At 35.2% G+C, this 25687-nt stretch overlaps 1 long non-coding RNA gene across 2 annotated transcripts; it reads left to right on the forward strand.

The window, feature by feature from the left end:
• The first annotated feature begins 1418 nt into the window (after window positions 1-1418).
• Window positions 1419-24490, forward strand: LOC134484563 (uncharacterized). 2 transcript variants are annotated; one of them, XR_015647470.1, is made up of 3 exons: window positions 1419-1499; window positions 19786-19850; window positions 24417-24490. It is a non-coding gene; the product is annotated as an uncharacterized LOC134484563 (long non-coding RNA). The 2 variants fall into 2 exon arrangements; XR_015647469.1 differs by lacking the exon at window positions 1419-1499 and adding an exon at window positions 19406-19496.
• Window positions 24491-25687: the final 1197 nt, after the last annotated feature.

Below are 25687 nucleotides of genomic sequence, written 5' to 3' on the forward strand. Positions count from 1 at the left end.
AAGAGGACTATTTGAAACTGTCATTTGTGAATTCTAGATTCTTGACATAGTTGGGCAGAACCCATGTTAACTTTCCCCTTAACCACATAGGTGTAGGAGCCACCAAAATCATAGCATATATATATATATATATATATATATATATATATATATATATCAGCCAACCTAACTAGATAAGATAGGTGAAGGTAAGAATTGCATTCTGCCAGGAATCGGAAAAAGATTTTTCCTGAGAGACAATGATACAGCATGTCAAATACAGAAGTGAATGCTAGTAAAAAACCAGTGAACTAAAAACGGACCTGCTCTTGGTAAACTTAAAAAAAGGATTAGAAGAGCTTAAGGTACTTTCAACCCCATAAGAACAACAATGCCAATGAACCAGGGCTTTCTCTTACTGTACGAATACACAAAGAAAGTACATGGACTGAGGAATGGCTCCAAATTCATATATGGCAATGGATGCAATTTTTGATCAACATTGGAAAGAGAAGCCCTTGTCCTCCCTTGTACATCTTTCAGTTCAAGGGAATGTCATGCGGGAGAAAGGCTGGTTAGAGAAAAAGGAAATGGGAATGTGTAGGGATCTTATGCTCAGGAAACTCAGAAAGGAAATAATATTTGAAATTTAAATATAGAAACATCCCGTTAAAAAAAAAACAATAAAATTTGCTAAAAATAAAAAAGAAAGATATAAAAGAAAGTAAAAGCTGTCAAGTAATCACACATATTGACTCGTAAATGTGAAGTGGCAGAGTAATACTAGTGGAAAGACTGAGATGATGAAGTCTCAACTAGAAGCACTTCTGTCACGTTAATATTAGTGGCAGACAAAAAAATCACTATTGGTGTCCAAAGCATATTGTTTACTTCGAGATAGCAACACAATATTTGTACTTCCCTTCTTCGTTAGTACCTTTCTTCTTGACAAAAACAGTAAAGGTCATGAGCTCTGGAAAACAATTGTGCTCTTCACAATACTTGGGTTTTGTAATAAAGAAATGAATGATATAAACTATTTGAATTTTAGGAACCATAAGAACAGGGAAGTTCAGATGCTTCTAAGAGACTTGAAGCTCATGATTCCCATATGTGGAAGGTTCAAAAAAGGCTATCTCTTTAGCGATCCCACACAAATCCTACCTTGGACTCACTAAGCTTTCCAAGGACCACATATGCCTTTCTTTTTTTCAAAAAAAACAAGACAGAAAGCCAGCTATTCCCCTTCTCATATCTCTTCATCTTCTTTTTTCTCACGTCCAAATAACTGTTTACTCTGAATTAGAGGCCAATTAGTAAACCCTAGAGGTAATGAAGGAACATCTGAAGATCAGTTGCAGTCACAGCAATACTTGTGACATCACAGAGGAAGCTTTGGCTCTCAAGGATACCAGAGATTTTTCATGAATGAACTAATGATGATGTCTCTAAGACCTGCCATGGCCTATCTGCTAAAGAGCTTTCCTTACATTGACTAGATTTGAGGGTGCCCTTTCCAGGTATGTCTTCTGTGACACAGTGGAAATGTTTACATACTCCATCTCTCTAAAGCTAGTGACTTCTCTTTGCTTCATTAGTGGTTACATGCTCTGAATGGACAAAGTTATTCAGGGTCTTGGCATGGGTCGATGAGATTTAGGAACAGGAGTGTAGAAGATTCTTCTAGATAATATTTTCATTCTCAGGTTCATTTCTGTGACACAGTTCAATTTTCTTCGTTTTCTATTTTCCCAAAGGCCAGTTATTCCCTACAGACCTTTAATTGAATGCATGTGTATTTCAATTTTTATTGTATATTCCTTGATAGGTGACTTTATACATATTCCTGAATGTGTACTGAAAATTCTTTTTTCCACTTCTATTTTCTTCAATGATTTTCGCAACAAAGGCACCCAGCTCTAGAGTGATTATAACACTGTAAATTGGGTGTACCTACTTCAAGTGGTAAACACCAAATTACTATTAAATCCTAACATTTCCTCATATAAGTAAAGCATAAGACCACATGTAGTATAGAATTTGGTTCTCAGGTCCGTTTTGATCTCGGTTCTTCTGTTCCAGTGTCTCAGGGCTAGATTTGAGGTTTTTGGATGTTTTACCATGATTCTTTCTTGAGGCCAAACATAAGATAGAGAAGGATAGGAAGTGATAAGAATGGCTTCAGGACCAGGGAGACCTCATCTTCAATAGTTTCATAAGAACAGGAGGGAATCTATTTGCCAATGCATTTGTGGATTCTACATTCTTGACCTAGTTGCACTGAATCCATGTTAAAATTCCCCCTAACTTCATAACTGTTGGAGCCACCAAAAGTATATTCATATATATCATTATATATATATATATGTATATGTATATATATACATATATATCATTATATATATATATCATACGTATATCACACACACACACACATATATATATATATATATATATATATATATATATATATATATATATATATATGGTGATCAGCCACCAAAATTAGATAAGATTTATGAAGCTAAGAAGTGCATTCTACCAGGAACTGGATATAGATATTTCCTGAGAGACACAGTTAGAGAATGTCTAATACAGAAGTGAATGTTAGTGGCAAACCAGTGAACTGAAAACGGACATCTTGTTGGTAGATTTTGAGACAGTATTACAATTGTTGAAGGTGCTGTTAACTACAAAAGAACAACATTCTCAATGACCCAGAGCTTTCTGGTACTAGACCAATATTCAAAGAATGAACATAGACAGAAATATGGCTCCAAATGCATATGTGGCAGAGGATTGCTTTTTTGGCACCAATGGAAGGAGAAGCCCTTGGTTCTACCTTGGTTTGTCTCCCAGTTTAAGGGAATGTCAAAGGGCAGAATTATGGTTAGAGAAGAAGGGATTGTGAACAGGTTGTGATTTAATGGGCAGGAAACTGAGAAAGGAAATAATATTTTAAACGTAAATATAGCCTCATCCAGTTTAAAAATCACTTAAATTGATAAAAAATTAAAAAAAGAAAGAAATAAAAGTAAAGAAAACTTCCAACTAATCACAGTTATTTACTCAGAAATCTAAATTGGTATTCAGAGTAATACTTGTAGCAAGACAAAGATGATGAAGTCTCAACTAGAAGCACTTCTTTCTCCGAGATATCCGTGTCAGACACAAAATGCACTATAGGTATCCAAAGCTTGGAGGAGTTTACTCTGACCTGAGGACCCAATACTTGTCTTTACCTCCTTCCTTAGGACCTTTTTCTTCTGGGCAAAAAGAAAAAAAGGCCATAGATCTCAGAAAAACAACTGTGCCCTCTCAAAATTTTGCTTTGTAATTAGGAAATGAATGATATAAAACCTTTGACATCCAGGTACCATAAGAACAGGGAAGTCCAGATGCTTCTGTGAAGCTTCCAGCTCTTGATTCCCATATGTGTAAGTCTCAGATCAAGTCTATCTCTTCAGCGATACCACTCCAACCCTTCCAAGGGCTCCCTGAACTTTTCAAAGTACCACTTATTTTTCCTTTTTTTTTTTCATACAAAGACAGAAGGTCAGCTTCTTTCTCCCCATCTCTGATCTCTTTATCCTTTTTGTTCTCACTCCCAAATGGCTGTTTACTCTGAATTAGTGGCCAATTAGCAAACCGGAGAGTTACTGAGGGAATATGTGAGAGGCAGTTCCTGTCAGGACAGTAATTGTTACATCACAGAAAAAGCTAGGGCTCTCCTAGTTACAACAAATTTGTCATGGAGGTCCTATTTATGATGTCACTGAGAACGGCCATCTCCTACATGCTAAACAGCTTTCCTTACATTTACCAGATTCGAAGGTGTCCTTTCCAGGTATGTCTCCTGTGACACACTGGAAACCTTTATGTACTCAATCTCTCTTAAGGTAGAGACTTATCTCTGCTCCACTAATGGTCACATGCTCTGAATGGGGAAAGTTAGCCAGAGGCATGGCTTGGGTCTCTAAGATCTAGGAATATGGAGTGCAGGAGATTCTACTGGATAATAATTTTATTCCCAGTTCCATTCCTCTGGCCTATAGTTCAATTTCCTCAGATATCTCTCTTTTCTAAAGGCCAATATTTTCCCTACAGACCTTTAATTGAGTGAATATTTTATTACATTTTCTTATTGTACATTCCTTGATAGTGGACTTTATATATATTGCTGAATGTGTACTCCAATGTTCTATTATCCTATTCCATTTTTTTGCTCTGATTTTAGAAAAAAGGGGGCCCAGTTCTAAAGTGAATATAATAGTGTAAATATTCTGTATCTACTTAAATGATAAACTCCTAAATCCTTATTTTATCCAAAAATTACCTGACATTAGTAAAGGAAAGGACAACATAGACTATATCATGTGGTTCTGCAGTGGCATTAGATAGCAGTTCTCTAATATCTACCTTCCAGTGTTTCCATGGCCAGATTTGAGGGTTTTGGATGTTTTACCATGATTCTTTATTCAGTCCAAACATAAAGTTCATGACATGGGCTGGGAGAGGAGTGGCTTGAAGTCCAGTGAATCTTCTACTTCAGTAGGTTCATAAGAATAGGAAGGAGTCTATATGGCTTTGTCATTTGTGGATTCTAAAATCTTAACCTAGTAGTGCAGAATCCATGTTAAAAATCCACCAAACACCATAGCTGTACAAGGGACCAAATATATCCTCGTCATTCTGATTGGTGTGCTGTGGAAACTCAGGATTTTTTTTCTTTATTTCCATTTACCTGATGGCAAAGGATGTTGATATTCCTCATTTGAGAATTCATTGTTTAGCTCTACAGACACAGAAACACACACACACACACACGCACACACACACACACACACACACACGCACACACACACACATTCAGCAACCAGATGTAGATAAGAGTGATGAAGCTAAGGAGTCTATGCTGCCAGTGAACTGAAAATTGACATCTTGTTGGTAGGGTTTGAAAAAGGATTAAAAGAGCTAAAGGTGCTTTCAATACCATAAGAACAACAATGCAAATGCAACAGAGATTTCTGGTAATAAACCAATATTCAAAGACTGTACATGGAAAGAACTATGGCTCCAACTGCATATGTTGCAAAGGATGGCCTTGGGGTCACCAATGGAAGGAGAAGTCATTGGGTTTGACTCCAAGTACAAGGCAATGTCAGGGGGCAGTAAGGTGGGTTATAGAAGAAGGGGAGCAGAATTGTATAGGCTAATTATGGAAAAGAAACTGGGAAAGGAAATAACATTTGAAATTCAAATGTAGAAATATCCAGTTAAAAAAGCAATAAAATTTTATAAAAAATAAAAACAATGAAAGAAAGAAAAGAAATCTGCCAGCTAATCAAACCTATTGACTCAGAAATCTAAAGAGTCACTGTCAGAGAATGGTATTCAGAGTAATACAAGTGGAAAGACTGAGATGATGAAGTCTCAACTAGAAGCTCTTCTCCTCCAGATATCAGTGTTATAAACAAATTACACAATAGGAATCCAAAGCATGGAGGTGTTTACACTGCTGAGGAGACCATACTTTTCTTTCCTTTGTTTCTTTGAACCTTTTTCTTCAGAGCAAAAAGAGTAAAAGCCACGAGCTCTGAGAAGAACAAATGTGCCCTTCCCAACAACTGGCTTTTGTATTGAAGAAATTGATTACATAAACGCTCTGACTTCCAGGAACCATATCAAGCAGGGAAGTCCAGATGATTCTAAGAAGATCGCAGCACCTGATTCCCATGTGTGGAAGGCTCAGATAAAGGCTACTACTTCTGCAATCCCACTCAATACGTACCCAAGACTCACTGAACTTTCCCATGGACCAGATTTGAGGGTGCCCTTTCCATGAGTGTCTCCTGTGACATACTGGAAACCTTTACATATTATATATCTTTAAAGCTAGAGATTTCTCTTTGCTTCATTAGTACTTACATGTTCGGAATAGAGAATGTTGGTCAGGGGCTTGGCATGGGTAAAAAAGATCTAGGAACATGGTGTGGAGGAGAATATTCTGGATAATAATTTCACTTCCACGTCCATTCCTGTGACATACAATTCAAGTTCCTAGGTTTTCTCTGTTTCCTAAAGTCCAATATTTTCCCTCCAGACGTTAAATTGAATGAATACTGTATTACATTTTCTTATTGTACATTCTTTGAAAGAGGACTTTATATATATTCCTGAATGTGTACTCAAAAATTCTGTTTTCTAATTTTATAATTATAATTATAAAATTATAATTATAAAAATTATTAATTATAATTTTATATTTTTGTAATGATATTGGCAACAAAGTGGGCCCAGCTAAAGCATGAATATAACAATATAAATATTGTATACCTACTTCTAATGATAATGTCCCAAATCCTTATTTTATACAAAAATTACCAGCCATCAATAAAGCAAAGGAGAACATAGACCCTAGAATACGGTTCTAAATTTCTTTTAGGCTTGAAAAATTTTGCCTAGAAAGTTTTGTAGTTGTATTTGTGTCTTTATCCCTCCACTGGTGTCCTTCCGGGCTACAGGAGTTGGCCTCTTAATGTTCCATATCACCAATGTAAGTCACAGCTTCGGTAAACCCCATTGATTCGTGCGTACCTTCATTATCCCGGACTCTTTCTCTTCCTGGAGATTTCCCCTACCTCCTCATCTCTAAAAGTTCAAGATATCCTTTCCTTCTCCTGACTATCGGGTCATATCTCCTCTCCCTTCCCACACAGGATCCATTTTCCTCTTCCTTCCATCTCCCATCTAGTTCCTTCCCTCAATCGGCCTCCTAGACAATTTTATGCCCATTCTACATGAGACTCAATCATATGCACTTGGGGCATTCTTCTTGTGTATCTTCTTTGTATCTATGAGCTTAGTGGAGAATGTCCTGTAGTTTACGGATAATATTACTTATAATTGAGCAATTTCAAAAACCCTGCTGGATCATATTTTTATATTAGTATTCAACTTTGAAAATGATAATTTAATATGTGTGAATGTCTGGAGGAACAAATTTAAGTAAAAAAAAAAACTTAAAACATAGATCAAATCACAGATTTTAAAAGTTGACCTAATAATAAAATTGTCTACTATCATAAAGTTTGATTATATCACAGGCAATTTTTTAAGTGGTACAATAAATTTGGCAGACAAATGATGTTTTTACCAAATAATTATGGATAATTTGACTAAGATCAAATAAGATAAATATATTATTTCCATTTTGATATCACTTGCTGGCACTTTTCCTCAAACATGATGTATATAGCATTAAACATAATGGTATTAGATTTAAATTTTAATATTTATTTTAACCTAACCTATAAAGTAACAGGTTGTCTTATTTTATTCTTGTTGACATTCAACCTCATCCTCGCTTTTTAAGTTCTTTATTCCTTCCTGTCCTATGTCCCTCACCACTTATACTAGTCTCACTTCATTATTCTTACATCTACATCCATATCCCACATGTTCAATATCTTCCATGGCACACTGTTTAAAACCCAACTTTCTAATGTCTGCGACCTATATCAGTTAAATAAACTCAAACCATCCACAGCTTCACATAAATACAAGTATATTAGAAGGAGATTCTATGATCTATATGAGGAAGAACACATGGTATTTGCCTTTCTGAGTCTTTGCTACCTTACTCGGTATATTTTCTAGTTACGTTTATTTTCCTGAAACCATGATAGTTTAGTTTTCCTAGGGCTTAATGAAATACCATTTCGTATATTGTCATATTCTTATGTATCTACATATCAACGAACATTCCTTACTATTCTCAATAAAACAACAATAGATTTTTTTGTGAATAATGATGAGAAAGCTCAGATAGAGAAGTCAAGATTAATTACTGACAAACTAAGAAAAAAATTTTACAGATAAAAATTTGTGGTTATGTTAACTAGATCAGTGTATGCTAAGGTTAATAAAGGTTGTGGTATATATAATGTTTTAATACTAATTAAAATTGTAGAATATTCATACTTTAGAGAATGTTTATAAAATTGTCCATCACTAAGTGATTTTCCACTAATAATTTAATTTTTTTATAAAATATTTTTGTTATATATATATATATATATGTATATATATATATATATATTTACCTATTTACCTTAAAAATAAAGAACATTAAGAAGATACTGTCATAAAATTCAATAATAACACCAAAGACCTGTTAAATTAATTGAAAACGGACTAGAAGTTATGGAAAACCTCTTCAGTTAAATTAAGAGAATTAGAAAAGTGATAGCATTTTAATAGAAATGCACGTGTCAAACAATATACTATAAAATCCTGAAACTATACTAAGATGGTTACTATTCATTCCTATGTGCTAAGGATTCATCAATAAGCATGGTATATGAAGAGAAGGCATATATCAGAAAAATTTATTCATGTTTAACATACTAACTTTCTTCATAAAACTCAAGCGGACAATTCTCTTTTTTGTTGCTTAAAAAGTTTGTACAAAGCACGGCTTTTGATTATAACATAATATTTCAAAACTATCATTAAATATGCAAAGATCTTAACACAAAACCCAGTGTTTTCAGAGCAACCATACAAACTTAAGAAGAAAAGAAAACATTTTTAAGTACATAAATATGCGTAATGAAGTCCCCACCTTACCAGTAACAGACGTGTCAAATTTATTGATCTATATATTACCTAGAATACTCTATCCCAGTTCATTGTTCCTTAGCATATGTTTTTCCTCATCTTTCTCTGTTTCTTATCTTCTGAAAGCAGGTGGTATTTCTCATAAAATTAGTTCAAATCATAAAATCTTCACTCAACAAAAAGAAAGTGTTTACATTAGAGGAAAACCAATTAAAGGTTCTCATTCTTTATTGTGCAAAATTTTATATTTGATTTTGTATGCTTAATATGCTTCTACACCTTAGTGATGACCTTTCAAGATTGGCCTGAAATTCACCATTCTTAATTCACAATGTAAAAGCCCTTTAGCTAATCACAGAAAAGCCTTCAAAGTGTATTTACATAGGTTTATTTAATAAAAATTCATCTTATAGTTTAAGGGGAATAGTGATGTAAAGCTCCTTTTCTTACATTTTCGGTGCCTTCAGATTATTTTATAGCTAAGTCATTTCATTAGAATGAAGAAAAAATTATTAACATCTTACTAAAATAAAATGAGAATTTTTTTCTTTGTATAATACGGAACTTATTCTTGAACATTTTTTTGACAGTGTTTCTTTTATATCCCTGGCAGTACCAGAAAACTCTCTCTCTCTCTCTCTCACCTTTTCTCTCTTTCTCTCTCTGTAGACCAAGCTGGCCTTGAACTTAGAGTTCTGCCTGCTTCTGCTCCCTAGTACTAAGATTAAAGGCCTGTGCAACCACACCACGTGCTTTTCTACATCTTTAACAAGCTCTTTTCTGATTATATTCCAAATCTTATGAAGTTAGTTCCCTAAAGTACCTAGAAGAAATCCAATACCAAAAATATATTTTGCATATCTAAGTCCCTCTTCCCAAGTTCCTCCTTGATCTAGTCTCCTAGCAAGCTCTCTGAAGGAACTGAAAACAATAAATGTTTGCTTTCATTACAGGAATAAAGAAAAGGACTGTTTACTGCACAATCTCATGATATCACAGAACAATTCTTCCAACACTACAAAGTGAAATCTCATAAAAAGATGGGTACCCGAAGCCACAGAATGTTCCACAAATGAAAAGCAAACCTTCCCATCCTTTTGCTAACCTTATGCTGTGTTACGATGCAAGGCTTTCAAGAAGAACACAGATCAGATATCAGCTCCTGCTTCTTCCTTTAGGGGTGCCCTTGTGGTGAATAAACTTTACAAGCAGAAAAAAAAGAAAAAGTAAAGAAGTTCTTTTCTTGTTGAGGAGAGTTTTCTCTGTCATGGGGTTTTTGTTATTTCAAATGAATTTTCAAATTGCTCTTTCTAACTCTATGAAGCAGTGAGTTGGAATTGTGATAGCGATTGCCTTGAATATGTTGATTGCTTTTGCCAAGTTTGCCATTTTTGTAATATTAACTCTACCAATCCATAAGCATGGAAAATCTTTCCATCTGAGATTTTCTTCATTTTTTTTTCTTCACAGAGTTGAAGTTCTTGTCATAAAGACCTTTTATTGCTTGGTTAGAGTCACACTGAGGTATTTTTTATTATTTGTGACTAATGTGAAAATTGTCATATCCCTAATTTCTTCTCAACCTGTTTATCCTTGAAGTAGAGGAAGCGTAATGATTTGTTTGAGTTAATTTTATATCCAGCCATTTTACAGAAGTTGTTTATTGGCTGAAGGAGTTCTCTGGTTGAATTTTTGGGGTCACTAAAATATACTATCATATCATATACAAATCATGATATTTTGACTTCTTGAATTCCCTTTATCTCCTTTGGTTGTCTAATTTCTGTGAATAAGATTTCTAGTGCTATATTAAAGAAGTAAGTGGAGATTGGGCAACCTTTTCTATTCCCAGATATTTGTTGAATTGCTTCAAGGTTCTCTCCATTTATGTTGATGTTGGGTACTCTTTTTGTAATATTGTTTTTACTAAGTTTATGTATGGACCTTGAATTTATAATATGTACCAAATCTTTTAACATGAAGAGGTATTGATTGTTTTCATTTTTTGTCACCATCTAACAATGTGATCATTTGTTCCCCCACCCTGTGAGTTTGTTTAAATAATTGATTTTTCTATATGCTGACCTCACGTTGAACCATCACCATTTTTTGAAAATTCTGTCTTTTTTCCATTAAATGGTTTTAGAACATTTGTCAAAGATAAAGTGACCGTAGGTGTTTGCATTTATTTCTGGATCTCCAGGCTTGGATATCTGGTAAAATTTTCACTTACCATGAATGCAGAAACCAAGATACTCCATGACAAAGCCAAATTTACAAAACATCTTTCAACAAATCTAGCCCTACATGGGATAGTAGATGGACACTTCCAACACAAGAAAGGAACTACACCCTAGGAAAAATTTGGGAATTAATCTTTCAACAAACCCAAAAGATGATAGCCACACAAAAGTAATTCCATTTCTAACAATAAAAATAGCAGGAAAGAACAATAAATTTTATTTAATATCTCTTATCATCAATGGACTTAATTCTCCAATAAGAATATATAAACTAAGGGATTGAATAAATAAAGTGGACCGAACATTTTGCTGCATACAGGAAATATACCTTAATTATATAGACAGTCACTATCTCAAGGTAAAAGGCTGGAGAGAAATTCCAAGCAAATGGTCCCAAGAAATAAAACGGAAATAGCCTTTCTTACATTGAATAAAATTGACTTTCAACCAAAGATATCAAAAATGATAAGGAAGGACAAAATAATTGTCAAAGAAAAAATAATACTAAGATGAACTATCAATTATGAACAACTATGTTTCAAATGCTAGGGCACCTAAATTCACCAAAAGAAAATCACTAAGCCTCAAAGAATATATTGGTGCCAACACGATAATAGTAGGAGATTTCAATACCCAAGTTCATCAATTGACCGTTTGTGGCAACTGAAACTAAACTGATACATTAAAAATAACAGAAATAATCATCCAAATGGATTTAGCAGATATTTAAATAACATTTCATCCTAAAACTAGAGAATATACCTTTTTTCTTTGCACCTAAAAGTAACTTCTCCAAACTTACCATATACTGTGTCATTAAACAGGTCCATATAGATACCAGAATATTGAAATAATCCCATGCACCCTATCAGATTATCATGGACTAGTGCTGGTCTTCAATACTTTCTTATTTTTATATTTGTTTTTATTATCGATATTTGCTTAATGTGGTATTTTTGAAACACTAGCTTTCTTGATAGTTTGGCACTATGAAATCTAGGTTGGGTTTAGCCTAATAGTAATTCTTCCATTTTGCCTCTATAGTAGCAAGAATGAGAGCTCCATTCCATTCTTTGGTATATACTATATTTTGAGTGAACATTTTGGGCACACAGTGCATTTAATGGTTTTCATCTCTTCTTAAGTATATATTATTATTATCTCATCTTAAAAATTTGTAACTTGACAATGACATTTTTAATATCATGTTTCTGAATGGGTCTTTTGATCTCATTTTGTTTATATTTTATCTCCATTTTAAATGGATTTTCCTTTGTGAATATTTTCTGTCTTTAAATATGTTTGTGCCTTTATGAGATTTTATTATTGTTTATCAATGAAAAAATGCATTTTATTTACACCAGCAGCCATACAGGAAGGGGAACACAAAAGTTAGTTAGCTATTTGTATAGTATTGGTTACTTATTAAAAAATAAAAATCTCTGAAACAAAGGACAGTGATTAATTTCACACTATCCTCCCCCAATGTTCCCAGCATACAGTAATTCCTAGTAATGGCCTGAGGTCATGTGGTGTTGGGAAATACTTTATGGAAGAATAAACCCACAAACCACAGAATATTTAAAGAAAATCTTTCTTCCATACACACAGATACATAATACGATTACAGGGAGGTCAATACAATTAATTAAAGAAGATGTAAAGAATATGTTGTTACAAGAAACTGAGGACAAGGAAAGAATTTCAAACCACTGTCAACTATACAATGGTGAACATTTGTTCCCAAAAAGTAGTTTGTGTGCCAGAACAATAACAGCTGTACTGGACCCATCTTTTATCTACACAGAGTGGGGAGCTATGGTCCTATTGGAAACAATGAAGACAGAAAACGAAAACAATAGCAAAAGGGGGAATTAATATAAGCAATCTGGTAATGCAAACTACCAAAGACATCTTTATGTTCTAACCAGAAATCGCAGGAAAACTCATATCTGAGCGCCCTATCTAATGACAAGAGTGAGCAAGCCATGGCCTTTCTCCCTTTCATATTTTTAAGTACTTTACAGAAACAAGAATCTCAGATTGCTTTATCCATGATTTATGAAAGGGTTTTCTAGGCGTCATGTATTAAGAAATCATTTAAAAGTATTTTTAGCTCCTGACAAGTTTTTATTAAAGTCCTCAAACTTCTTGGACTTAGATCCCAAAGTGTAACTAGGCCAAACCTGAGCTGTAAAACTATGACAAGGCAACAATAACAGATATTTTCATGGCCCAAGCACTATAGCAATATACTATTGAGTACAGAGATCCAAATTTATTCAAACAGATCAAGAGAGAAGGGAGAAAAAAAGTTAGAAAAGTGATGAAGAATCAACACCTCCCTTGTGTATGCCAGCATTTATGGTTCTGCAGTAAGTCCTAAGAGGCAGTATCCAAGTAGCAAGGGGAGGAAAGGACTAAGGACAAGACAGGGAGATAAACTAGCATGGCAGGTGTATGTAAGAGAAAAACTTAGACATGAAAATGTCCTGTAATTTAAAAAAAAGATTTTTTTCATTATTTTCTCATTCCAATCAAAAGAGACATCCATGAATGATTCTCCTCTAAGGCTTCCATAAAAGAGGTAAAACAAAAACGAATATAAACATTGAAAGTTTGAAAATAAAACAAAAGAAAAAGAACTTGTGTACGTTTCAGAGCAGGAGCACTGAAAAATGAACTAAATCTGGTCAAGATGAAACCTAGAGTGAGAAGTAGGAACTAGAATTAAGAGCTGCAAGAGATATGCAGGTGAGGAGTGACAGGAACATGGCCAGGCCTGAGAGATAAGACTGGTCCTTTACAAGGGCACAGAATGAGGTAAGAAAACATTTCAAATAAAGCAGCACCTTTCCTTTATGCTCACCTCAGTAATCCCATCCTCTAATAACCCCCATTTACATACTAAAATAGAAGAGTTGTGGTATGTATATCACTCACTTCCCATTTACTTTTAGCCCTGCCTCCAAAGTCAGGAAGTCCAAACTTTCTAACTTCCAAGAACAAAAATACAGCCCCAGGTATAAGGGGGTCCTGAGGGCCAAGTGACAAACTGCAATATGTGAGAGTAGAGAATATGGAGATTTCTCATTCAACATAGCAGAAGTTTGATGGCCCAAGCTAAGAAAGGAAAAGGCAACCATATCAGGTAAACAAGGTCTGCTTCTCATAACATTAAACTCATTTATATTATTCTTTCCTTTAAAAAAGAAATACTTTATTTGGGCTTATAATCCAGAATATCAGAGTCAGTGATGGATGATATCAGAGTAAAGATAAACAGGCAGAGGTTGCTGAAAGATTACATCTCAGACCATAAGCAGAAGGTGGAGAAAACTAGATTGAAATAGCTTCAGTCTTTTGAAACCTCAAAGCCTACCCCTAACAACATACCTCCTGCAACGAGGAAATACCACTTAGTGAGATTGCAATTTTTGGGCATTTTCATTATTCTTAACTACACTTAGTCAAATCACTTCCCAGCTCAATCTTCATTTTGAATGAAGCTGATTTTCCTGCAAAGTGGCTGTACCATCTTCTCTTCCTAATATTGGCTTTCATCATGGTGATAATAGATGATTCTGGATACATAGGGGATGTTTTTATTCCTATGTATCATTCCATTTATGTACTACATGTGTACTGACATTTCAATGAGTTTCATTTGGAAAAGGTATAAATGGTTGATCTTATATATACGGTTTCAACCTCTATTAACATCTTTTAGAAAATATCAAATATCCATTCTTGATTAATAATTTCTTCTCTCATAAGATAAAAAAATAAAATTTTACTCTAATCAAAATAATTATCTATATTTTCATACTGAAAAATACAGAAGAATATTAAGATAATGTGGAATATTAAATCAGCTGAAATGCATGTTCATTAATTAAGAATAACCAGAATCATTGATATGTTTTTGGAACATAATATACGAACAAATACCAAAGCATTGAATAAATAGTGTCAGAAGACGAGGGTCATTATATAAAATGTACCTTACCTTCAGATCCAGTGTTTTTGTTCATGTAGCAAGAATTCAATTTACCTACTCTTCCTCAGTATTTTTCATCCTCTCATTGACTCGAATTTCAAAGCTGTATCCTATAACTAGCATGATTGTTAAATTTCAAACCAAGAACAGTGCATGTGTCAATCATTTTCCGCCTTTCCTTATTTGTGTTTTATTCTGTTCCCAAAGGCCATGTTGTGTTGAAGTTATGAAGAATTTCTTGCTCCTTTGATGAAAATTTTCTGAAAGCATAGATTATTCATATTTGTACAATACTATTGATATGTTTAATAGTACTGGATATTATAGTTAAAATCATCTGGGTTAGGAATTTTTGCATGTATATCATAACACACTAAAATACTAAAGATTAAAAGTAGAAGAGATAGAATTTATTACATGTTTTTACTCTTCTAGGGTTTGTAAGTTTACAAAATCTGAGCAAATGATTTCTTTCTGTGAAATTCACATTAATGAGCTATTATATTCTAATCAAACAGTGTGTCAGCACCAATAAACTTGGATTAAATTCTAATTGCAATACAAAATGTTTGTAGTAAGTAAATGGGCAAATAATTTGTCTGAATATACTAAATAAGCATGTAGTATAATCATAGGTTTGCTCTTAATTAAATAAGTACTCCCAGATACACCTTGAAAAAATAAAGATAGTAATGTAAGTTTTTTTTTATATAACAGCTAATAATGGTCTGAGTAATGGTTTAAATCAACAAACCATGAACAGTAAGTAGGAATGTCTAGTGAGTTAGAGGTTCTTTCAAGCATCTTCAAGGGTCTAAAATAAATTCCTTTATAATTCTCCTAAATCCACTTATCATGAAACATTCCACATCAGAGTAAATAACACCAACATCTTTTCATTTTCTCAAAAAAAGTCATTGCGTTTCTTTCCTTCCTACTCAACCCACCCTCATTCTACTACCAAACACAACAATTTCCATCATAGCTCTCTGATATGACTCTTTTTCATTATCATTGACACTACTTCCAGATAGACTTCAAAAACATCCTTATAATCATTCTCTGTATCATATCATAATTCATAAGTAACCAGAGTCCCTTACTATATACATTGTGAGTTAAACAAACTTATTTAAAACTATACAATGATTTCTAAGACATTTTCAGTAAATAAAAATTATATGTCTAACATTGTTTCTATATTCCCATATGAGACATTGCCTGAGATTCAGCTTTATTTGGACCGTTCTTCTATCTCTTAATCAATACAAACTACTCTCATATTTACTTTTTTGGATATGTCAAGGTCTTTGTCCTCTTATCATCCTTATATTTACTGTAATTTTGCCCAAAATATAGATCAATTATTTTTCATCTAATTTAACTTAAATGTCACTTCCTCATGACAATCTCCATGACCTTATTTCTAAAATAGATTCTTCAACTACTTGCATACTATCAACTCCAACACACTGATTTATGCATTCATTTTTTTCTTTTTTCTTGTACTATAATGCAATCTTTATAGAAGAAAGTTCATAATACTTTCTATTCATTCCTAATCTATACACTATTATGGACATGGTACATTAGTGGAGACTTATTATTTATTACATGATTCAGTAAGTTGCATAAATAAACTTTATACTATTCTTCATTTTAATGAATATGCATCCCGTGCATTGGTTAGACCATCATGTAGTAATTATGTGAGTTCTTCAATTCAATGACCTAGTTGACATTGCCTAAACATTTTAATTTGTCACAGATAGTCTCTGTCATATTCAAAACAATACTTTGTTCACTGAACAATTATCTCAGCTGGGAATACATTTGACATGAAAGAATGAGATTCCTAAGTTTAATTCACAGCATCCATGTGAAAATGCCAGCTGCCATATGTTTGTGGTCCCATCTTTGAAGAGACAGAGAGATGATGATTCCTAGGCACTTACTTATCAGGGAGTCAAATTTCTTTTGTGAGCTGTTCCAGTGAAAGTTTAAAAACCAAGAGGACCCAGAGCTGTGTTCCCAGAGCTGAACCTGTACCTCAGCTCTCTGTCCCCAGATCCAATGAGGAAATAGATGGACTTCCAGGAGTGCTGACACACTCAAGAGCACAGGAAAGACTTTTTCTTCTCAGAGGTAACTTCCTGGAGTGCTCAGAACCCACGAAAAGAGGTGCAGTCTGTTACAGCATACTTTTGTTTCTATCTATTCCATATAGCTGAAATTTATCCACAGTTCTTGGCACACAAGATAATTCAAGAGAGAACAACGGTCCCATTACTGTTGACACACAGGCTAAGAGAGAATTCAAGCCACTTTCAGAGACAGCAAAACCAGCTAACTCCAGATGGTGAGGGGCAAGTATAATTCCCTAAGGAACATAAACTGATGTTACTAGACATCATCAGAAACCAGTTCTCCCACCAAAGCTAGCCCAGTATACCCCTGACACACCAGAAAAGAGATAGAAAAGTTTGTAGTTCAAATCACTGAACATGATGAGGTTAAAGGATTTTAAGAAGGACATAAATAACTCCATCAAAGAAATACAAGACAACAGATGTAAAGAGATAGAAGACCTCATAGAGGAAACCCAAAAATCCCTTAACGAATTACATTACAACATAACAAGCTGCTGGAGGAATTGAAAAATCCATCAGGAAGTAAAAATGGAAACAGAAAACAACAACAACAACAACAAAAACAACAACAGCAAACCACACAAAGATGAACACTCTGAATATAGAAAGCCTGGGAAAGATATTAGGAGTCATAAACGCAAGCATCAACCAACAGAATATAAAATATAGAAAAGAATCTCAGGGGCAGAAGATACCATAGAAAACAGTTACACAATTGTCCAAAAATACAAAACAAAAAACTCCTAACCCAAAACATCCAGGAAATCATAGACAAAATGAGAAGATAAAACCTAAGGATAATAGGTATAGAAGAGAATGAAACTCCCACTTTGAAGGGTCAGTAAATATCTTCTACAAAATTATACTAGAAATCTTCCCTAACCTAAAGAAAGAGACAACCTTGCACGTACAAAAAGCAAAAAGAATTCCAAAAAAATTGGAGCAGAAAAGAAATTTCTTCCATCACATAATAGTTAAAATATAAAGTGCACAAAACAAAGAAAAAAATGTTAAACGCAGTAAGGGAAAAAGGTCGAGTAACATAAAAAGGGAGACCAATCAGTATTCCACACTTCTTAAAATAGACTGTGAAAGCTAGCAATCCTGGGCATATATCACACAGATCCTAAATGAAAAAAAATGTCAGCCCAGGCTACTGTAAAACCTCTCAACTACCATAGATGGAGATTCCAAGATATGCCATGTCATGAGCAAATTTACACAATATCTTTCCACAAATCCAGTCCTACAAAAGATGATAGATGGAAAATTCCAGTACAAGGCAGGAAACTACACCCAGAAAAAGAAAGAACACAATCTACTTTTAAAAAACACAAAAAAGAGATAAAGTAGGTAGCCACAGAAAAATAATTCGACATTTAACAAGAAAAATAATAGACAAAACCAATCATTTGTCCGATATCATTAAACATCAAAGGACTCAAATACCTATAAAACGACAAACACTAGAAGTCAACTGCCCTGGAATAAAAACACTTTATTCTTCCTCTGTCTGCAATGGAGGGGTCAGAGACATGGCCATCTGATGGACCAAAATCTAGAATTGACCTTGTGACTGAGGAGTGTCTCAAACATTCAGCCTCTGCTGTAGTGTACCTGAAACTGAATCCTTGTGAACAAGAATCCATAGAAGATTCTCACTTTGTTTGTGGCTGAACAGAACTTGTTCCTCAAACCTTATTGCATAGCCAATACAACTCTGACCACCAAAAAATCTCCAAGAACAATGGATTGAGGTCCCTTGGCCAATGAATAAAAATTCCAGCCTGGATCCAAGGCCACTTATCTAAGATTCTCACCAGAAAGGCCAATATCCCTCACACCCATACCTGTGCGGCTTATAGTAAGTTTAAATAGGGTTTAGATCCAGTGACTTTGACACAAGATTTCAGAATAAATCTCAGATTGCTGTCAAGTCTGTAGTGGAGGCCTTGGAGATAAGAATTTTCTTGAGTTCTCTGAAAATATGGAGCCCTGGAGTGCTGGGACCATAGTCTTCTATAGAAGGTAATCAGGAATAGTCCCTTACTTTCAAACTGGTTTAAGACCTTTCTCCTTTCAAAAACATTGGTATTTTTTTCTGCTCAGGATGATTAGGCCTTAGAGTTACTCATTTGACCAAATGGTCTCTCAGAACCATCCCTTTTGCTTGGGGCCCATGGAATATTTTACCTCAGACCATGGAGCATTGATCCCTCTGTTGAAGGTTCACTGAAATCCAAAGGGAGGGAGCAAATCCTGGAATCTCATGCTACTTCCTTGTGTAAGGTCACATGATATGTTGTGAAGTCATCAGTCTGGTGCTCATTTCTTTTTGGTTGAATATAGTTTTTAGGAGGCAATCAGGCTTAGGACACCCCCAACTTTTCTTGAATCATGGAATCTATATTCAGTCTCTTGCAGATTCAGCTAAAGATGTGTATATGCTAGACTGTGAAGTACCATTAGAAGATGAAGCAATGTAGGACCTCTTGAGCTATTGTAAGCAATTTAATTTTTTCTCAAATACTAGGGGAATTTGAATACTCAAAACAATTTCCTGTCACAGGGACATCAGCAACTCTTCTTTACTCGGGGGTACTCATCTATTCTTTCTTTGATTAAGGAGGTGTCATATGTTATCCCTGAAAGAAAGGTTACTTCATATCATTCTAGTTTGTCCAAAGGAAGTTTAGATATTAATTTAGGGTGAGGAAACCCACACTATTTCTTGATATTATGGACTGTGCCACAGATATGTTTCCTAATTTTTCCCTGGTTTCTCTGTCAGTTCAAGGTAAACTGGAGGTTCACTTGGGATGCAATGAAGAGCCCCTGACAAGCATATTCTTCAAAGTAAGATGAATATATTCCCCTTTCTTTGAATAAGAAAATCTAGACATACCCTTAAAGTTGAACGTGGCTTAATACAAATTCTTCTGATAAAGAACATACAGAGAAGCAAATGAAATGAATTCTCATACAGATGTTTATTTTTTCTTAAGGAAACTTTAAATTAATATCCCCTGACAATGGTTTCTTCCGAGAATCCACCTCTATCCAGAGAATCTCAGTTCTATTCTTCTAAGAGGTCTTAATGTTTCCTTCTGACCTGGGTGGCCAGGCATACATAAATGTTTGAAGGAATGGCAGACCACATGGACATGTTGTCCTCAGACATGTCAGTGCAAATCTGAGCCCTAACCTACGTTCTGCCTTTAAGGTTTGTAACATAAAATGGAGCAGTTTCATCTTTGTTGTCCATGATTATCCTGCTGCTTAACAGCTTGAGGAAAAGATAAATCCAGAGATTACCACCCAATACGTAAGAGCAAATTCCCTAATTTCTGGCAAGCACGCCTCAGAGTCCCCAGACACATGGTTATTCTGGACTGTGAAAACAGTTGCACTTGACTCTCTTCTTCCAGTACCCAAGGTAAACCTTTGCCTGAAGGATTCTGTGACCTTTTCGCTCTTTCCAGTCCTCCTAAATGTTCTCTCTGAATATTGGGCCCTTGAATTTCCAACAAAGTAGTTGTATACCTAACTGATCAGACATATTTTCAAAAGTGACTCCTTCTATAATCCAGGGACTCGACTCTACTCCGGTTTGAAGTCCCAGAGTCGAAGTTTGGAATCACAGTATATAACCCTTGCAAACTGCAATCAGGCAAATCAATAGAAATGTAATAATTTCAACATTTCTGCTTAGATCTTAACAGCTGAACGAACCAGAAGGATTAACCTAGCCAGAAACAATTATCCAAAGCCTTTGGCAGAAGAAATATGTTCCTGTCTTTTCTCTTGCATTAACAGAAATTAAGAATATATAAAACTCTGAATGAGAATTTGAAACTTATGATTACTGCTGGAAACTTTATCCTGGTATAAGGTACCAGGGACCTTTTCTGTTGACAGAAGTGTGTATGGCACCTATATACACTATGCCTGAAGAAATTTCTCTTCATTTTCAATAGTGCTTTAGAGTTTTCCTCTCTTACATGGGGTTCACTTTACCCAGTGTTAACTTACTCCTTCTTCTTATATTGTAGAGCATGTCAGTACTCGCCAAAGTACAGCATTGCCCTAGATCCTTTATGGTAAAGAGGCTTAAAACCTGCTTGAAGACTTACATGGCCCTTTTATATTCCTATTCCCATCAAGTGGTGTTGTCTTTTCTCCTTAAAGAGCTGCCAGACCAAGGGAGTGTTATACCACGCATCCTACATGAATGATCATCTAACATTCCCTGTCTTTCCAGTAGGATTGTGGGTCAATTTTCTACTTCAATCCACCCAGTAGATTTTAGACCCTCAGCTTCTGCAAATGGGGGCTTGGGAAATCAAATTCTATTGAAAGGGCTCTAAAAATTATTCCCAGTGCACATCAATTGTCTCAGACCTCCTCCCTGTGTACTATGGGAATTTTGGAGTACCTGTGGAACTAAAGAATCACTAGAGCTGCCCTTCGTCCTATGCCACAGAACACAGCTATTAAGAAAGTTTGCTTAAAACTAACCTCTTTATTCAAGGTATTCATACAACACATATGCAAACAATGGTATCTTATATTTCTCTGCTTCTAAATCCTAGTTCAGAAGACACAAAGCTAAATTGACTCTTATACTATGTGCCTTAAAGTAGGTCATCAAAATATACACCATTCCTATATTTTATTCACATATGTGTGTAGCTGAACACATCCATGAAGAAACATCACCGCTTCCTGAACCACTTATACTGTTGTTGTGACCATTGCCTGGACTAAAAGATATATAGGGTATACATATAGAGAACATACTTAGAAGTTACTGAGATAGAGGCAGAACATTTCTCCAAGACCCAGTGTAGCCGATAACCTTCCCCTGCTGACCATGGGTGAAGTGGATACTTCTTTTCTTCAAAATATGACTAGGGACCTCCACATTCTGAACCAATACATTCAGGACTTCACTTTTGCTAAAGATCTTCTCAGAACTTCCCATTCTGTGAATCTCTTCTCAGAACTCTACTGTTCTGATATACGTCCTAGACTCATTCCTCTTTGACGAGGCCATGAGAACCACCCTGAATGATGATGTGACTCCTTCCCCATCAGTGTGGCCTTGGATCTTTCTCACCTCTTGATGGAGTACACTTCCTTTGACCAAAGGAAATTCACACATTCCTTTATTCACAAGGTGACATGAGACATGCTTTTCCAAAAAATAGTATGCCATACCTTGTATTCTAAAGCAGTCCCTCACGAATTTGAATTACCTCACATGGATATACTCTAAATAATAGAAATTCAAGGCTTTTACCTTTTACCATGGTGGGTAGAGAAATATGTTCTTCCACTCGGGTTTGAGGTCCCAGTTCCTATATATAGAATCATTGATTGATGGAATCAATCCAATCACTAGAAATCAAGAGCACCCTTTGTTGCTGCCAATATATGGACATATTAAGACAAACTGAATGAGCAAAAGATCCAGAGACAGTCATGCAGGCTGTTTAAAAAAGGCCTGGGATGTTACCTGCACTTCCCCATATTAAATACAAGATGTAAAATTCCTACCAACTAAAGAAGTATAGAAATTGAACGGCATTGTTGGGGAAAATCCTTTACCAAATCAGGTAATAATGACATTCATGTTTCACAGGATGTTTCATATTACCAACTCCAACTCCAAGGGTTTTCTAACACATACCTTTGCACAATCAGATCTCAAAGTTTTCTCTTTCTTAAAGGCGTCAAGATCTTCCTTTTTCCATCAATTACCTAAGTCATTGAACAGAATGTCAGACCTCCCTCCTACAACTGAGCCTACTCTACACATTCCCTGGTTGCCTTATGTCCTCTCAAGTACTCATATAAAGGAAAGACCCCCAAACTTTGATTATTTGAAAGTGGGCTCAATTCACTTCACTTCTGACGAAAGAGGCCCCATGGTCTCATGGCATACCTCTGTAGAAGCCAGAATCAGATTCAATAACATGCAGTTCAATGTAGTACAAAATGGGATCTTCATCCACAAAAACTATAGACATCCAGTTCCTGGCCAAGGGAGTATTGGTATGGATTGATGCTCACAGAGAAATCTCAGGTTTGGCTCCTATGGGCAAGTCTCATTGATTCCATCTATATTTGTGAGGAGTTTCAGTTGTAGCCTCTAGCTCTGGATGCCCCAAGAGCATCACTTAATTACAAGGACATCTTATACCTGATTTAACTTCATTTTTCTTAATTGCCAAACTTGACCAAGATTGCCAGGCAATCATAATTCCAATTTCCCAGTGGGACATCATAAGATTCTTGGTGTAGATCAGAGGGCAGAGTACAGATAGCTAAAATTAAAATATATGCAACCTTACTACAGAAGGTTCTCAGAAATGCAATTTTTCCATCTCTCATTTATGGATGTGTACACATGTACACTTATAAATATATACATCATATATACATATATACATCACATATATGTATATATGTATATATACATTATATATATATACATCATAGGTATACATATATACATCACATATACATACATATATGATATATATATATATACATGTATACATCTTATATATACATATACATATACATATGCATATACGTACACGTACAGATACACATACACACACACACATATGTGTGTGTGTGTGTGTGTGTGTGTATCAATGGAGCATCACAGTTCAGACAATCACCCTGATAGAAGAGCATGCTGACTAATGGAAGCTGGAAAGAATAATTGGAAGAAAATTATGCAATACCATATGTTTTCCCACCACCAAAGGTGAGCTAGAATTTTTCATTCTTCACAGTTAGGTGACTGGATCTTGGTAATTGGTTAAAAATGGCCAGGCACTTTCTTGTTTAGCAAAACAGTTCAGTATGACCCCATAAGTTGCAGTTATGAACACAGGTTACTCAAACTGCACCTATTTCCAAGCCATCTCAACACCATCCACTTTAGATGAAGGGAAATCAGCACTTCACTTTGATTGGTAGCCTTCAGGTTTTTATTCTTTGACAAATAATACCTTACACCATCCCCTTCTGTCCAAGATCAGTTATAAGAATGACTATAGTTTACTATTGAGATCTCAGAATTTTTTTTTTTTTGCCCAAGAGGACCAAGATTAAAGAGTCCTTAGAGCATACTCAACCTTCTAATACGGATGTTTAGATCAAATGTAACCCTCTAATAGGGAGTTTTAGATCATGTCCATCTAATTATGGCCACTAAGAAAATACAGATGTGACCAAAGGCACTTCATTTAATTATGATCTATGTTAGTAAATCGTGAAACTTTCATTATTTGTCCTATATACCATCCTTCATGCTTATAACCGTCGTCGATGATTAGCTTCAAGAGGATTTAGAGACTGAAAATCATGACTGCTGAATAATACTAATGCTTGGATCCCTGACAGGCCTCCCATGGTGTAACTGAAGATACGATATGTGAAGTAGCCCTAGCTTGCCTGCTCAAGGTAGGCTTGAACACTCCATTATCCTTAAATAGTTTTGTCACTTTAAGCAGATTCTACGTTTCTTTAATATTCTACTCTTAAACGTCATTACTTTAGATCATCGATTTATGTCCAGTATATATCAAATGTACATTCTGTATATAAGAGTGTCCGATATCTGTCTTATAAGACTTACAATTCCCGAAGTCATCTCTGGCACCCAGGTCTCAAACTCCACTTCCACTCAAAAAGGTCCTCAGCAGCTAACCTATTTGACAAAGAATGATTCTGAACCATTCTACTTTTGATGAAAGATGTCACAAAATTAACACTTAACTGTGTCTCACATTCAAAACTTCCTCTAGGAGGGACATCAGAATGATACCTTTTGCTCCAGTTGTTCTCAAATTCACATCTTCTGTCCATGGGGTCTGTAATGTCACCGTTTCATAGAAGAACTTCAGTGTCTCTCCTTTCCCTATGGGAGCATCAACACTCCACATCTACTCACAAGTATTTCACCTTTTTTCTCTGTATAGTGGACAAGAGCACTTTCACCAAAGGCCCACATTGGCCTGAAATATCTTCTTTTGCCCAAGGCGTACTCATGCCTGCACTCTCTTGTGGCCATCATTAGCACTTCTTCTCTTGATTTTGTGAGCCTGCTATATCCCAACTGTTTAGGATTACATACAAACTTATTTCTGCTACATGTATTCTGAGACATTCCTCCATGGAAGGAAGGGGTGTTGATCTTTTCTTGTCTGAAAAAAGTCTTCAAAGCCCAAAGACAACTGCTGGAATGAAATGCAACCTATAGGACTGATGGAAGAATTGCTACCTGGACTTTCAAATGCCATGAAAAAATATGGACATTCTAAATACTGATAAAGAATAGGAAGCTGATCAAGCAATACTGGATCTTCCTCTGCTCCACGAGGTACTAACATTTTCTCCAGAATAAAATGTTTTTTTTTATAATTTTAGAAGTAGCCAGAGATTTTTAAACTTCTAACAAACCGGTATACAATATCTCCTTTGCACATTTTCTCAGAAATCCCGGTGATGTCCACGGTGCAATAACAACTTTTTCCCATGAAGTCTGGTATATTACCTTTTTGATGACTGACACAACAGTCCTACTTCTGTGCAAGTTCCCTACCTCCACCATCTTATTGAGTAAGATTTAGACTTATACAATTAAGAGGACTCCAGAAGGCCAAGGAATTACA

The sequence above is a fragment of the Rattus norvegicus genome, chromosome Y, assembly GCF_021556685.1.
Source record: "Rattus norvegicus strain SHRSP/BbbUtx chromosome Y, alternate assembly SHRSP_T2T, whole genome shotgun sequence".
Taxonomy (NCBI): domain Eukaryota; kingdom Metazoa; phylum Chordata; class Mammalia; order Rodentia; family Muridae; genus Rattus; species Rattus norvegicus.